We start from the raw sequence: 15517 nt of genomic DNA on the forward strand, positions 1-15517 counted from the left end.
GAATGTTTTATTTTAATTGTTGTGCAGAATATTTGAACTTTTTTTTCTTTCACTGGTTGTTGAATCTCACTTTTCATATATTTGTAATGTTTATTTAAAATTTGAAGTTTATGAATTTATATATTAATTTTAAATTAATATAATAATGATATTAAAGTTCAGTATTAAACATTTATAAATATGATAAGTAAAATTTATATCCTTCATTTTTCACATGCATATATTCACATTAGTGAAATATTGAATTTTGTTTAATATCTAAATCCAACTCTTGGACAATATTTAATATCTCATATTAGCTTAGCTTGTTCACCCACCTCTATTCTCGGACTTTCGTCTGCCAAGCCCTGTTTCCTCTTTCCTCTTTCACATGGGCTGGAGTAGGTAGAATGGATGCGTTTATTCGAATCTCTTTTTATACATAGAAAATTACACGTTTTATGTATTATTAATTATTTTTAATCACTTTTGATTTCTCCATGAGTGTACATCCTCATATTTTAAACTTCTTTATAAAATTTCTGATTCTGTCACTTCAAATTTCGACTCCCGTCTTTGCTTATAACTATTTATTGCTATGTACGTAGAAATGTTAATGTTAATTAGTATAAGTATCCGTGCGATGCGCGGTATATTTTTTTTACGAATGTCATTAAAAAAATAGTAACTTATTCATTTGAAGTAATAAACTGTTTAAATTTTTTAATTACGTCACTTTTTTGTTTTTAAATAAAAAGGTGGCCATTTGGGACATTTATTAATTATTAAAAACAAAATGAAGAAAAGTTGGATCCGACAACGACTCAAGCCCAAATAATCTAAAAAGACAAATCTTAGAAGTCAAAAGTTATCTGCCATTGACTTTTTTATTTGAACTATCATCATTTATCTACTCAATTAGGTGTGTTTAAATACATCAAGATTGATAATTCAGGCAAAATAACCATATATGATGATAATTCAGATTGGAAAAAAATCCTCTATAATTAGAATGTGAAACTTCTGAAAAAAGTTGCAATTTGATTTTGGTTTGATCATTATCTAAAACAAACAAACAAAAAACAAAAATAATTTGATTTTCATTATATCCCACAACCATTCACGTCAAGAAAATACAAAATAAAAAAAGCTAATGCACACCTTGATCACTTTATGATCATCATATTTTAATTTTAAACACCTTTTACACCCTCCTTTTTTTAGGTAAAAAGTATTGATTTGAAGTTTATCAAATTTTATAACTATAATAATAATTGAATTTATAGATATTTAATGGATTTTTTAATATATATAGAGTTTGGATAAAAGTCATCGAGTTTACGTAAATTCATAATCAACCCTCTATATCTCCCTCTGAATGCACATCAACTAAATTTGGGCTTAAGATATGTACCTTTTATACTCAGATTTTTCATGTATACACACAACGAAGGTTGATAAGTATTTATTCATTTATCATGTGTTTATAGCTATCATTATTCTTTTTTAAAACAGTATTGATATATATATATATATATAACTTTATTCTAAATTTACAAATATTGATTTTAGTTTACTTTGCAAAACCAAAAACAAAAAAAATTAACTTCGTTCTAGTTGAATTTTCTTTTGAAAGCATGCTGAAAAATGAATAGCAAATGCTTCTAGAGGTTTGAAATATAGATACATTTTTTTTTTGGTTTAATTTTGCATTTTATTAATAATAATAATCACATGATGGACCAACCCATCTTACAAGAAAACAACACTGAACATTATTCCCATACCCGGCCCAACCCAAAATCAAAAATAACATTTAGAAAGAGTAGGATTTCCAAAAAAGAACAAAACATAAGTTTCCTAAACCACATTTCAGCTCCTCTACCGTTGACATTACTGTTCCAATTCCTTCTGTTGCTGAGCCTTTTCAAATCCTTCCTCGCTGATCGATCTTGCAAATCCTTTTTGTTTCTTTTAGCTTACAGAGGTAATGAATGAATTCCCTTCGAAAGTTTAGTCTTTCATTTCGGATTTCATCTAAATCTTGATACTTTCCTCTCCGTAGCTTCATTCTCCAATTTTTGCAACAAATTGAGGGTTGTTTTACAACTAAGAGCACCCTGATCTACTGAAATGTTGTATAACAGCTAAGTATGATATCTTCTCATTTTGTCCCTTCAACTTTTCTGGATCTGAATTGACCCCATCTTCTTTTTCTTGAATTGCAAAGTTTTGATAGATTTGAAAAACTCTGAAGTGTTAATGTCGCACGTAGTCAGCTAGTCGCCTCCATCTCAGATTTTTGCAGTTCCATCTTGTTCATCTACACCTTCTTGATGCTAGGAACTGATTACTGTAAAAGCTTAGTAATACATGCAATTTCATTGATACACACTGCTGTATATATATTACATGTAAACAATTGAGCTTGAATGTTTTCCTGTCCCTTATCATCTTGCTGGTATGATACATTATTTTCCAACTAATTAATCATCCCAATCTAATTTTTTTAATTAAAAAGCCAAATACCTAATAGTAAATAAACCATATAGTAATTAACTACTACTAATTAATTCCCCTATTTGAATTCAATGCATAATAAGTCAAAAATAAGAAAGGAAATTTTAATGAAAAAACGTGCCTACCATAGAGAATATGTATGTCTTTCTCTATGAATTTAATATTTAGAAAAATAATATATTTGAATATTTAGCTGTTTTCAAGTCTTTTCAAGAGTCAATGGACTTAATTAATCATAATTTTGCTTGGGTCTAAGCTAAAACGGAAAGTGGAAAGTTTAGTCACTGTTCACATCTCCGATCTTCAGATCTATCCTCCATCGTCGTCGACTATCTCGTCTTGCTAGGTAACCTTTCACCATTTCAGAAATACAATAGTTTGTAGAACTTTTCTGAACATAGTTGTTGTCCATTCACCTTCTCCACATGCGTTTCAATGGTGAAATGGAGCTGATTTCTTTGTCCGCTTGAAACCGGTTCAACACAAAGTATTGTGACCATTGTTGTGCTGCATGAGATATACTTCCAATTAGACAGTTAAGTTTCATTTCTTTCTTTAATTTTGTCTCAAATTAGTGGATTGAAATTCTATTGAAGCTAATACCACCACTTAGTCCAAGAAAATTCAAAGAAATTGATGAACTTATTTCTTAAACTTGTGCTACAGTCTTACCCCAACTCAAAATCGGAGCTTACATTTTGATTACAGTGAACCAATATTTGAATATGCAATCATTCGACACCTTAAGCTCTCACCAGGTGCAGATCTTCGTATTCATATATTTATGTATAATACAGGTACTATCTAATCTCTATAAACCCCAATTTTGAATTATTGATCATCCTATTTCATCCCTTGCATACGTGTTGAGATATCTCCCTATTCTGGTACATAGTTGCCAATATAATATAGACATTATCCTAACATGGTTCTTTGTTGTCTTCCTTATTGTTGTTTCTGTATAGAGTGAACTGTTGTATTATTTGTTTGATTCATCAGCAGCTTTTCAGAATTTATAGTATTTATTTTTTCTGAAAGGAAATGGAAAAACCACTATGAGATTGTATGTAGTGACAAACAACTAATAGCTTATTTTATAGTTGTTTCCTTTTCTTTTTCGTGAAATGTCGGTATCATAGTTGTTACAGAATAAGAATTGGTTACCAGTTACTTAATGCAGACACTAAATTCACCGACTAATAACATCTTTCCCAGAGAGCTAGCCAATTTTGATGAGGTTTCTATGCATCAAAGCAGAATTTTTGACGAATATCATCCTTATTGTTTCACTCAAGTTTTCACCACATCCTTATGTCATTTCAGTTAAATGAAAACATCCTCCAAGTTTTCAAAAGTTATTCAAAAACATCCTTCCATTAAGTGTTCTGTTAGTATTAATGTTGATCCGTTTATCGCATGAGTTGGTTTCATTTTCTTAAATGAATGTCGGATATATGCACTTAACTAATTTGCCATTCGTCCTGTTAAAGGTGTGTTCGATGTTTCTCTAACGCTTGTGCAACAGGATGTCTGTTGAAGTCATTTAAGTTCATTAAAACCAAAAAACTTCCCACAGGTTCACCTGATCTGAAGTTTGTACATTTGAATTCAAGGACCCCATAATGGTGAGTGGACTCAAAAATTGTAATCTCCATAGAGAGACCTTAAGCTTCTCTCTGAACAATTGAGAATTATTTTTACTTCTATTGACTGGAAAGCTAGTAGTAAAACAAAGAGGAAAATAAAGAGTTAATAATATTTGACAGTTACCCGCTTAACTGAAAATATTTATCAGGTAAATAGAGAGTTTTGATTATTACCTTGAATCTTTTACTCTATCAAAGTGCTACTTTGTGTCATGCTAAAAGAGTTCAAGGTAATAACCATGAAAAAGATGGAGAGAGAAAGGAGGGGAAAATGTTACCTTTGTAATGTTGTTAGTCATTTGATATCTCCTCTGTTGTGTTAGCCGATTCTTTGTCGCTTTTACTCCCCACTCTTTTCGATCTCACTTTGTGGGAATACACTGAATATGTTGTTGTTGTTGTATTTTTTCCCCAAAATATGGTGCACTATGTTGTCTTGAGTTGTGTACTGAGGTTTTCTTTCCTCTTAATATATTCTATGTCTATCAAATATGTTGCATGCTCTAGCAGAATATTAGAAGTTTTTATTAGTTAGCTTTCTTAAATGACTTGTTCAGTTCTTCATTCTTCAGTCATATTTATCTTTGATTCAAAGTAAGGATACGTCTCAATCTAGGCCACGCGGTGCAATTAACAACTCAGGCCATGTCAACAATTAGGTGCAGAACAATATGTTGGGCGTGATGGGTCAGGCCATGTTATATTTACCTCTTTCTATTTCTTCTTTCATTGTACTGCAGTTACTTGTGGATATTGATGATCCTGAACTTGAAGAGAGCATTCTTCAGCATTTGGTTGTTGTAACTTCAATGGTAAGGGCTCACCATATGGGTCAAATGGACGGCTCAAGGAATAGCTCATCAACCAATGAACATTCCACATTTTTTTAGTGTTTCCAACTCATGTAATTCATCTCCTACCACTTCTGTTCCACCTTGTCCTACCGGATCAAATTTAGATTTTGATGCAGCCGCAATAGTTGATTCCTCTCTTCCCATTAGCTCCCATAGCAATGAATCACCACGATAGATGCCTCATCCTTCATCAGTTCAAAGTAATCAACTTTCTGCTTTACCAGCCACAGCACAAGGAATATCTATTGGTGATAGGTAGTGATGATTTTCGATATCCTTTCAATTTTATGCATACACCTAGGTTTATATTAAATTGGTTTATGATAGGTTGGATTGGTTAACACATGCAGTTTTCAAATCAGCTTTCATTTGTTTTTGGCTTTTTCGTCTTTTTAGAAGTCCTTCCAGTTCATCTTTGACACCAAGCCAAGGGAGAGCTGGACCATCAGAGTTCCATTCATTATCAGAGTCCTTGAAATCTCGATTTATTCTCTGTCAATGAAGTATGGACAACTTTACTCAATTATATTTGTTCTTAATCTAAGCAGTTGTACTTATTTTGTGTTTTTTTTGTCATCTTAAACCTGACGTGTGTTATATGTGGTCTTGTGTTTCATATATAAAGAATCCATCTTAAAGAATACACGAGGGTGGAAGGAGAGATTGTTTTCTCGAAGTTCTTCAATGTCAGATGCTAGTTCTGCTATGAGTGAGGCAGATGCTGGAATTGCTGGTCTATCTCAACTAATAGAACGCCTTGAAACTTAAGAAAATAGTAGAGCCAGTTCTGTTCCAGCTTATTACTATAGTGGATTCTTCACACACGCTCCATAGAAACCATCGTAATATGGGAAATCATATTGCAAATGGTTTGAATAGAAAATCAACAGCTCCTGCTGCAAGTTCAGCTCTGAATTAACTCTTCTATTTAAGCATTTAGCTGGCGTTTATCCTCAGCATTTCATCTTTGAATGTAAGTCATTTTCTCCTGTTAAGGGGTTTTATTTTTCCTTTAGTGAATTTTTGATTTGCAGTTCCTTGTTTATAGCCTTTAAAATGTTGTTTTGTTATTACTTTTGGTGATTTTAAAATTGTGTCATCATCATTCTGTCTCTCTGAATAGAAGGTCAAGACACATAATCATAAGCTTCTCTTATTTGAATGAAAATTTGTTATTATGAAAAAGAATCAAATATATTTTAGTGATACTTACAGATGGAGTTTGCAATATTGGCCTTTTCAAAACAGATCATAAATTTTTGTTTTTTTGAAATTCTATCCTCCACAGACTACACAAATATAATATTACTTAGTCATTTGCTATCTCCTCTGTTGTGTTAGCTAGTTTGGCATATGGGTTTGAGTTTTTCATTTAATATAGCCTGTAAAAAATTGTTAGCAAACTGTCCAATTTGATGAGAACAAAAGATCAAAAGGCAACTGAAAAAATTATTTATTAATTTCTCAAACTAAATTATGAAAAACCTCTTTGTACACTACATTTTTGAATTCATTTGTTATTTTTCCTTCATAATCACAGGCTAAAATCTTTAACCACTTTCTACTTGTCACTCGTGAAAGAGCAACGTACAATTTTCCATGTGTAAACACTGATTTCTTCAAAAATAACCCAACATGAGACAATGATTGGCCTTAACTTTTATTGATGGTCATGGAAAATGAGACAACGATGGAAAATTGTCTTCGCTGGAACTTAAAAGGTATTCTCGCATTAGATGGTGTCAAACTCATTCTTGGGATAAACACTTTTTCACCTGCCATTTTGCCTAATAAATCTTAGCTTCTATAACCCAATTTTCAAGTCTTGTGATGATCAGCCTTGTCCCATTACACAATTCTGATGATTGATCTACGTTTCTCAATAACATTACCGGTACACCTACCTTTAATGTGATTGAGTGATTTGGAATTCCAGAACACTAGATACTGTTTAGGAATTCCGGTGTGTGCACATGCTACAATGCTGTAAAAGAATGATCAGACATACAAACTGTATCAGAACTCAAATATTTTTTCTCAGGATTATGATTAAGTGATACCATAAAATCATTGATCAACTCCACCATGTCTAGAGTTGGAGAAAGAATTGCTCTTTGCTGGAGGTAATCTAAGTCACTGGAATATCGGTAGAAATTAGGATATGTACTCTCTACAATTGCGGATATTGGATCAATACAATCCTTAATGAGAAGATCATCAGGGATTTGAATAGTCTCAATACCATCAATGGAGCTTCCAATGTTTCCATCACCATTAGCCAAAATCCAATTGGCAAAGTTTCTTAACTCTTTCAAATGTGTGCCTAACTTATTTACTTACAATCTCATATTCTTTGTTAGCTTTAGGACTTTACAGTGGCTCCATAAATCTGAAGAATTTAAAGTCGCATTAATAATATCTTGCCTTGTTCCTTTGGTTATGACGGGCAAAATTTGTCTGAAGTGACCACCTAGAACAATTGTTTTTCCTTCAAAAGGTTTATCTAAATTTGATGTGTTTTTAAACCTAAGAATATCTCTGAGAATCTGATCAAGAGCTTCAAAACAATATCTATGCATCATTGGCGCCTCATCCCAAATAATCAACTTTGTCTTGACAATCAAATTTGCTAGAAGACTACCTTGCTTTATGTTGCATGTTGCATCTTCAGTTGGATTGAGAGGAATTGCAAATATCGAATGAGTTGTTCGACCTCCCAGTAATAAAAGAGATGCAATTTCACTTGATGCAACAGTTAACACAATATCTCCTCTAGATCGTATGAAAGACAATAAAGTCTTCCAAATGAAAGTCTTGCCAATTCCTCCATGACCATATAAAAAGAATAATCCACTTTTGTCTTCCTCCACTGCTGTCATTATTTTATCATACACTAATTTTTGTTCAGATGTCAAATTCATAACTAACTATTGGTGTTCAACCAACAAAAAGCGCCTGTTATAACACAATTCATCAATGATTAATCTATTTCTATTGTCCACTTGTTGCTCGTTGTAAACAACTCTTGGCATAGTCGAAAAATCAAGAAAACTTTTTCTGCAACCTTCCAAAAAAAATTTCAACCTTTGCGAACAATGATTTCTCAACTCATCATCTGTCATCTCTGCCTCTGAAAGAACAAAAATATCACAATGGTAATAACATAAAATATAATTAAACCTACACGTGAAATATCAGCTATTCTTAACTATAAATTTATACCTAAATTAGATAGCTATACTCTTTCTTCTTGGAGGATATCTTCTGATAATAATTTCCATGTAAATTGTCAAACATGTTCTGGTCGTGAGATCGAATTAGACAATAACAACATTGCAAACAGTTGTCTAAGATACGATGGCATTCCCCAGTCACTTGCTTCCTTTATGACATCAATATACTCTTTGTCTTCATCTAGTAAACCAAGTGCATAACATGCATCTCTGAACATGGTATGGTCATAATTATTGATCTTTTTGAGATCCTCATAGCTTGTTGCACCTCTAATGACATTCAACAGTAATCTAAGATAATATAACTCGCCACTTTCAGGTGGAACAAAAAAGATCCTCCTGATAGCTAATGAAAAAGTTTCTTTTTTCTTCCAATTCTTTGCATCCTGTTTCCATACAAACTTAAGCGGAAATTTTGACATTGACTCCCTTACACTCGGCCTATTGGCGACATCATCAATTGGATCATCATCGGAGAATATAACATTTTGTTCATCTTTGAGATGAAGTGCTAGTCTTTCTACTGGAGGTTGCCTATGTGAATTGGAAATTCAAGTATTCTCCAAGCAGCTTCACAGGATATGTATCGACAATCATAATACATGTTGATTTCATCAACATTTGATGAATTTTTCTCATTTTCACTTGGAGAAAAAGTAGCAGTGACACAATCATTTCCCTTATTAACGTACTTAATAAGTACTTAATAGATTTGGATTGATTGCACCATTCAACATTGATATGAGCACCATACTTTAACAATAAGAATCAATTGTGTGGCACCACATACCTATTCCAGCTCAATAAGAAAATAAATAAATTATAGTCTTTCTTTGAGAAGGTATTGTATCTCCAATTCTAATTCAGAAAAATTGATGGAATTGATATTATATGAGCACTCTACATAAATACTAAAAATTGATTGAGCAGTAGCCCATAACTGTTGTCCAAATCAATACCATATTTGTTGATACTTCTACCATCTTCCCTTCTTTTGTAAATAGGATAACCATCATCATCAATTGTGGTTGACTGTACAGTTTTCTTTGGAAAGTGCTTTGTACATCTACCATTCTGTATGTAAAGAGAGTAATTCGTAGCAAAACCACATGGCCCATGCATAATGAATAATTGCACCACTTGATAATAGTGAAGATCGATCACTTTATCTGATATTTTCGCTGAAATAATTCTATCAAAATCCACAGCAGCGGAATATTTATTATGCTCATGAAGAAAAAGTACAATGTGAGCATGAGGCAATCCTCAATTTTGAAATTCAATTGTATAAATCATTGCATCAAATAAATTTATTGGATGAATAAATAGTTGAAATTCATATTTAAAGATATATTAATATATGAAAAATATATGTATATACAAATTATAAGTGAGGAATCGAATATACCTGCTTTTACTCTTTTACAAATTTGTTTGTCTCGCCAATCCTTTATTAAGCAATCCAATTTTATTTTGAAAACCCTGGATAAAATATCTGGACAATCCTCAGGTTTTAATCCCCTACTCTCTACAAATCTACAGATCTCTGTCCATTTTGGATTGCAAGTAAATGTGATGAAGAGATCAGGGTAGCCAGCCCATTTGCATATTTTCATAGCATCTTGATAATTCTGAAGCATGTATCGTGCACCTCCTGTGAAGCTTGATCCTAGAATTACCCTTTTTTCCTGAGAAGATGGATCAATTTCTCCTCGTAAAAGTGCATCTTCCAACCCTTTATACATATGAGCTCTCAATCGTTTTTGAATAAATCGGATATAGGTCAATCAAAAGATTTAAACATTGTATAACCATCAACCAATAATTGTTGAAACAATCTTCTCGAAGACAGAATTATAGAAACTTCATCCTTCCTATCTTGAATCTTATAAGAAAAATATTCTCTGTAGCTAACATATCGCCTTCCTCGGGGTGTTTTATCATCATCATTAGTAATAGGAATGTCCTCTCTGTAGCCATCTTCACCGTATGAAAAAGCAAAAGATACTGCAAGCTTAAATTTGCAACATTTAATTCATTAATTCTTTGTAACTGTCTAGAATGATTTTCAATAATAATATCTCTGTCACTTCTGGATGGTTAAAAATCTCCTACTACCAAAGCAGCTACCTCTGAAACCGTTGGCAAGTTATATCTTCTTCCATCGGTGCCTCTTTTGCCTATTAATCTGAGTCTAACTTTGGAGCTTTTATCTTCTTGAAATTTGTCTCTTACCATTCTGAATGTTTTAGCTAAAACATTGTAGTTATTAAGCATTTTCTTTAGATCACTAAAAATTGCAGCATGAAGTTTGTTTATATCTTGACCACGAATGCAAAGAATTATAAAATGTAAATTATCAAATATGCCTTTTCATCTAAAATATTATCTATATATTTTTACTCATAAATAGTTAGAAAATACTAACCTTACGGCATGAATTCTATTCTGCACCTCATTGTCCGTATCGTAAATGTATAATTGAGCGAACTTTGGAATGCATCCCTCAAGAGGTAACAAACTTCCAATTCTATGATAGTTCTGTCCAGACAATCTGAATGTTCTTGGTCCCTGGCTTTTATTTGAGAGATACATCAACCTTTTCTCCCATTGAAGTAAATGAGAACATAGAATTATAACTCCTAATATTCTCTCAAAAGTGATTGCTCTTAGAATCTTCATAAAATTTGAAATGGAGATTTATATATGAAATGTAAATATGCTTCGATGGTAAGATAAAAATAGTTGTTTTGTCTAACCAGATCCAACCATCAATTGGCTTAGAATTTGAGGAGGCTTAATTATCTTTGGCAACTTTATCTTTCCATGATTACAACATAAAGAAAACTCCGGTATTTTAGACTTTTTCGTTCGCTTGATTCTTTCTTCGTACCAAAAACATCCCCCACAATGTTCATACTCATTGATAGCATCTCTGATATCCCAGTACTCTATCAATCATCAAGAAGATATAGAGTTAAAGTCATATCAACTCACTATTTTTATGATTTCTTATTAGTTACTCACATTTATGTATAAGTTATTAAATAGTGCATACCTTCATTACAAACATTCCCCCAATTGACGTCATCCTCTAAAAAAATAGTAGTAAATCAATTTATTTGCAACGAAGATACTGTTTTAAATATCAATATCAATTGAAAATAATTGATAACCAACTTAGTTACACTATACATACCTTCACAATCATCTTCATTGTCTTGACTTTCTTCACAAGGAGCACAATTTAAATCAGGCAGTTGATCTTGACTTTGGGTACCTATAATGAATAAATTTTAGCGTAAAATGAGTGATTAATAAAAACAACTTTTAGATTCTGCCATTAATAAAAGATAAAAGATGTTTTTAATGACGTGTGTAGAAAATGATAAGATATCTATTGATAAAAATGTGAGGAGATTAAAATTTTACCTTCATCTGCTGGAGTACAATTCAAATCAAGCAATATACTTTGCCTCAAATCTGTGATATCATTAATTAAGATGCCTTGAACCTTCTTCTACCTTATGTTTGGAGAAAAACATCTTTCAGAATCTATCATTAACAAAATATAAAAGATATTTTTAATGACATGCGGTAGAAAATGTTAAAATATCTACTGATATTTTTATAATCAATTTGGTGAGAACGTGATGAGATTAAAGTTGTATCATCACCAGCTGGAGCACAATTCAAATCAGGCAGGATATCTTACCTGAAATCTATAATCTCATTAAGTAATATGCCTTTTCCCTTCTTTTGCTTTGTGGAAAATCAACTTTCAAAATCTGTCATTGATGAAATTAAAATTTTCAAATAAAAATACTTCTTTCAAATAAATATAAATTGTAATTTGATAAACATTTAAATTGTCTTCAAAGAAAGATTAACCATTGCTCAAATCACGTAGCGGAAGAGAGTTTGAGTAATGTGCTGAAGGTTGTGATGAAGAAACTTTTTCAAGTCTTTTCATGGATGCGCTAGTTGGCGGTGTACACTTTTGATATGATAAAATTGGAGCTACAACTTATCCCTTTCTTTTATCTCCATCTGCTGATTGCATTCCGAACATTCTAACACCATTACTAAATTCTGAGTTATCGAACTTCTTTTGCAATATTCTCTAACATGAAATTCTATCAGTTGATATATTTGAGCTTGACACATTCTTTTATTTTCTCAGTTCATTGACATCATCGCTTAGAAAACACCTCTTATTTCTCAATTGGGGTACTGTTTCTGAACATGTTAAATTACAGTAAGTATATTAATCGGTAGAATGATATAAAAAAATATTATCTATATTAAAACTAACCATTTGAAATATCAGATAGAGGCAGAGAAACTCTTTCCTATTGTTCGATAACATTTACTCTGTCAGATGTGGGGTTAATATTCTCTGTAAAGAAAATGACATTGTTTTAAAAATAAGATAAACAAAGAAGGAACAACTTGAAAATTTCAATTAATATGATTCTAATCTCTGAAAATTTATATACCTATTTCATCCGTTGAGTATTTGGCCCATTTTTATTTCATAGAATTCTTCTATTTAGTCTCGATAATTGTGTTGCCTAATTTTTCATATGTATGTGCTTCATAATCTGAATTTCATATGAGTATTTATGAAAGTTAGTTTGTTGATAGTAGAGAGAGAAGATGGCTGAGAGAAAATTGAGACAGTCGCTCTTATTTTTGTTATACATATGCAGTAAATTATCTTTTAGTTTTTATTTAGGAATAATTTTTCAGTCTTTATATTATGTTTATATTTTTCAGTCATAGTGTTCATATTTAATCAAGATATTTATACAATAGAATAACCTGAAGTTTATTACCTTTGAACTCTTTTGTACTTTCAAATCATTTACTCTAATTACAAGGCTGAAATAAAAAAAATAAATGAAGAAGATGGTTTTACCCCAAGCTATTTTAAAAAATACTATCTTTGAAGGATTTGATATATGTGTGACCAGCAAATTATTTTTACTATCAATTTTATTAATGTCTAAATATATCACACAAATCTCGATTCAATCAAATGTTGATAACAAAATTATTATGATATATATTTTTTATATTTTATATTGTATGTTTCACTTTATTTTTATTATATTTATATATTATATATTATATTTATTATATTTTGTTTTACTTTTTTTTATATTTGAATGGACTGATTTGAAATTGGGGCATGGTTGTTTGATTGGGTATTTGTGCTTTCACCCTTTTGTTTGTGTATTTTATCTTTTATTATTATTATTGATATATGTTTGTTAGTATTTTTTGCAGAATTTATGGAGCTGGAAGGATTGCGACTACACAATTCAGTTGCTACAGCGAGGATGATGTCATACTTGAACTCAACATTAATTGGGTTCAGAGCTCTTTCATAAGGTACACTCTACTGCACAAAGATCACTCTTCAAGAAAATGACTTTTTCTTTATGTATGATCACCTGGTTGTCATTTTCTTGTAATGGGTGTTACTGTTGTTATATGTAGTAGGTTACGGATTCGAGTCGTGGAAACAACTTCTATGTTTTTTACTTGATAAAGATCACTTTTTATGCATTTTTCTGAAAAGGTTGTTCCATAAAAAAATAAATTTTTTCTTGTTGTTGTGTGATCATGAGGTTACGTATTTGAGCCATAGATATAACTTTTTTTGGTGATGCAATGTAAGACCCTCGTTTATGATAGACCCTTGTGATTGCCTTTTTGGTGTTTACATTGGGCTAAATCTTTCATTAAATGTGCTTTTAATGGCAGAATCTTGTTTTTCTATTCTAGTTTGATTAGTAAACTTCTATTGGTTGTTGATTTTTTGGGGTTTCTTTGGAATGATCAAAACGGGTGTGTAGATAAATAAACTGCTTTATGTATGATCACCTGGTTGTCATTTTCTTGAAGAGTTCTTTGTTATCATCTTTGCTTTGTTGGTGTCTTCAAAATCTTTTTTTTTCTGGTTTGATTTGTAAACTTTCATTGGATGTTGGTTTTTTCGTTGTGTTTCTTTGGAATGATCAAAAGGGTGTGTAGATAAATAGACTGCTTTATGTATGATCACCTGATTGTCAATTTCTTGAAGAGTGATCTATGAAAGAGCTCTTTCATAGGGTAAACTCTCTCATTCTAATAATTTGCTTACTTTGAGTGTGTGTGTGTGTGTGTGTATATATATATATTTTCAAGGCCAATATAGTTGACCTTTCACCACTTGTTTCTGATTCAACGATGAGATTTGTAGATATTCGAACTTTTGCTTGTCAATGAAAATACAGTGATCATATTTTTTAGGGTACCTGTGAGTCTACTTGTCAATATCATTTCTCTGCAGAAATATGTAGCAAAGAGTAGTTTGGAATTCTTCTTACTATAAAGCTGCTAACCAAATGCTTAGCAATTCTTTCATTTCCTTTAAATATACAAAAGTATGCTTGATAAAATAATCATTTGCTTTCATTTCCTATAAAGCTGCTAACCAAATGCTTATTTTGCTAGTTTCTCACTTGTATTTAGGTCTCAAGTTTTACAACATACAACCTTGCGTTCTACTACATGATGAATAGCCCTTTAGAGGATTCGCCTTTGCTAGAGAGTTTTTTCAAAGGAGATGATGCTTACAGAAAATCTAGGGTGAAGCTTATACCTTACATATCCGAGGTTTGTTTCTGATAATTGGGAGTGAAACGATTACCCGCGCCTGCAGAAACTATCAGTGGATCCATACACTTGTTTACTATATCTTCTGAAGGTTTAGATGATAGTGCATCCTTGTATATATTTGTTTCACCATATATAATATGTCACAACTTTTATTTCACTCTTTATCTTAGCAATTGAGAACTAAACCTTAATACTAACATTCAGATGTTCAATTTTAGCACGGGGAGAACGATCAATAAAACTATCGTTGATAGACTGCCATGGACCATGACCACACTGGTCAGTTTATTCTCTACTGTGTTGATTAGATTGTCTACTTTGTCCCTATTATTCTTTATTACAGTTTCTAGTCCTCTCTATACTCCAAGGCTTACTATTTTCAGCTTCATTATATTCAGGAATGTATTTACACAGTTAGTATGGAATCTCATACAGGTGTACTGTCTTGAACTCATCGAAATAAAAGTAGCATCAAGCATAGATCTGTTGTTACAACTGTTGAGTATAGGATCCCTATCTTGCTGACATTTTCTCTTGATGAAATTTTATCCTTTTTCAGGTCAAACTTAAACATATGCCTCTTATCTTGGTTTTTCTTACTTCTGATTTTCCTTTT

At 31.7% G+C, this 15517-nt stretch overlaps 2 pseudogenes; one reads left to right on the top strand and one right to left on the bottom strand.

Moving 5' to 3' along the window:
- The first annotated feature begins 2761 nt into the window (after positions 1–2761).
- On the top strand, positions 2762–6032 carry LOC107854687 (annotated as a pseudogene).
- Positions 6033–6463: 431 nt separating this feature from the next.
- LOC107854669 lies at positions 6464–7878 on the bottom strand (annotated as a pseudogene).
- Between the last annotated feature and the right edge of the window lie 7639 nt (positions 7879–15517).

This window comes from Capsicum annuum, chromosome 2, assembly GCF_002878395.1.
Source record: "Capsicum annuum cultivar UCD-10X-F1 chromosome 2, UCD10Xv1.1, whole genome shotgun sequence".
Taxonomy (NCBI): Eukaryota; Viridiplantae; Streptophyta; class Magnoliopsida; order Solanales; family Solanaceae; genus Capsicum; species Capsicum annuum.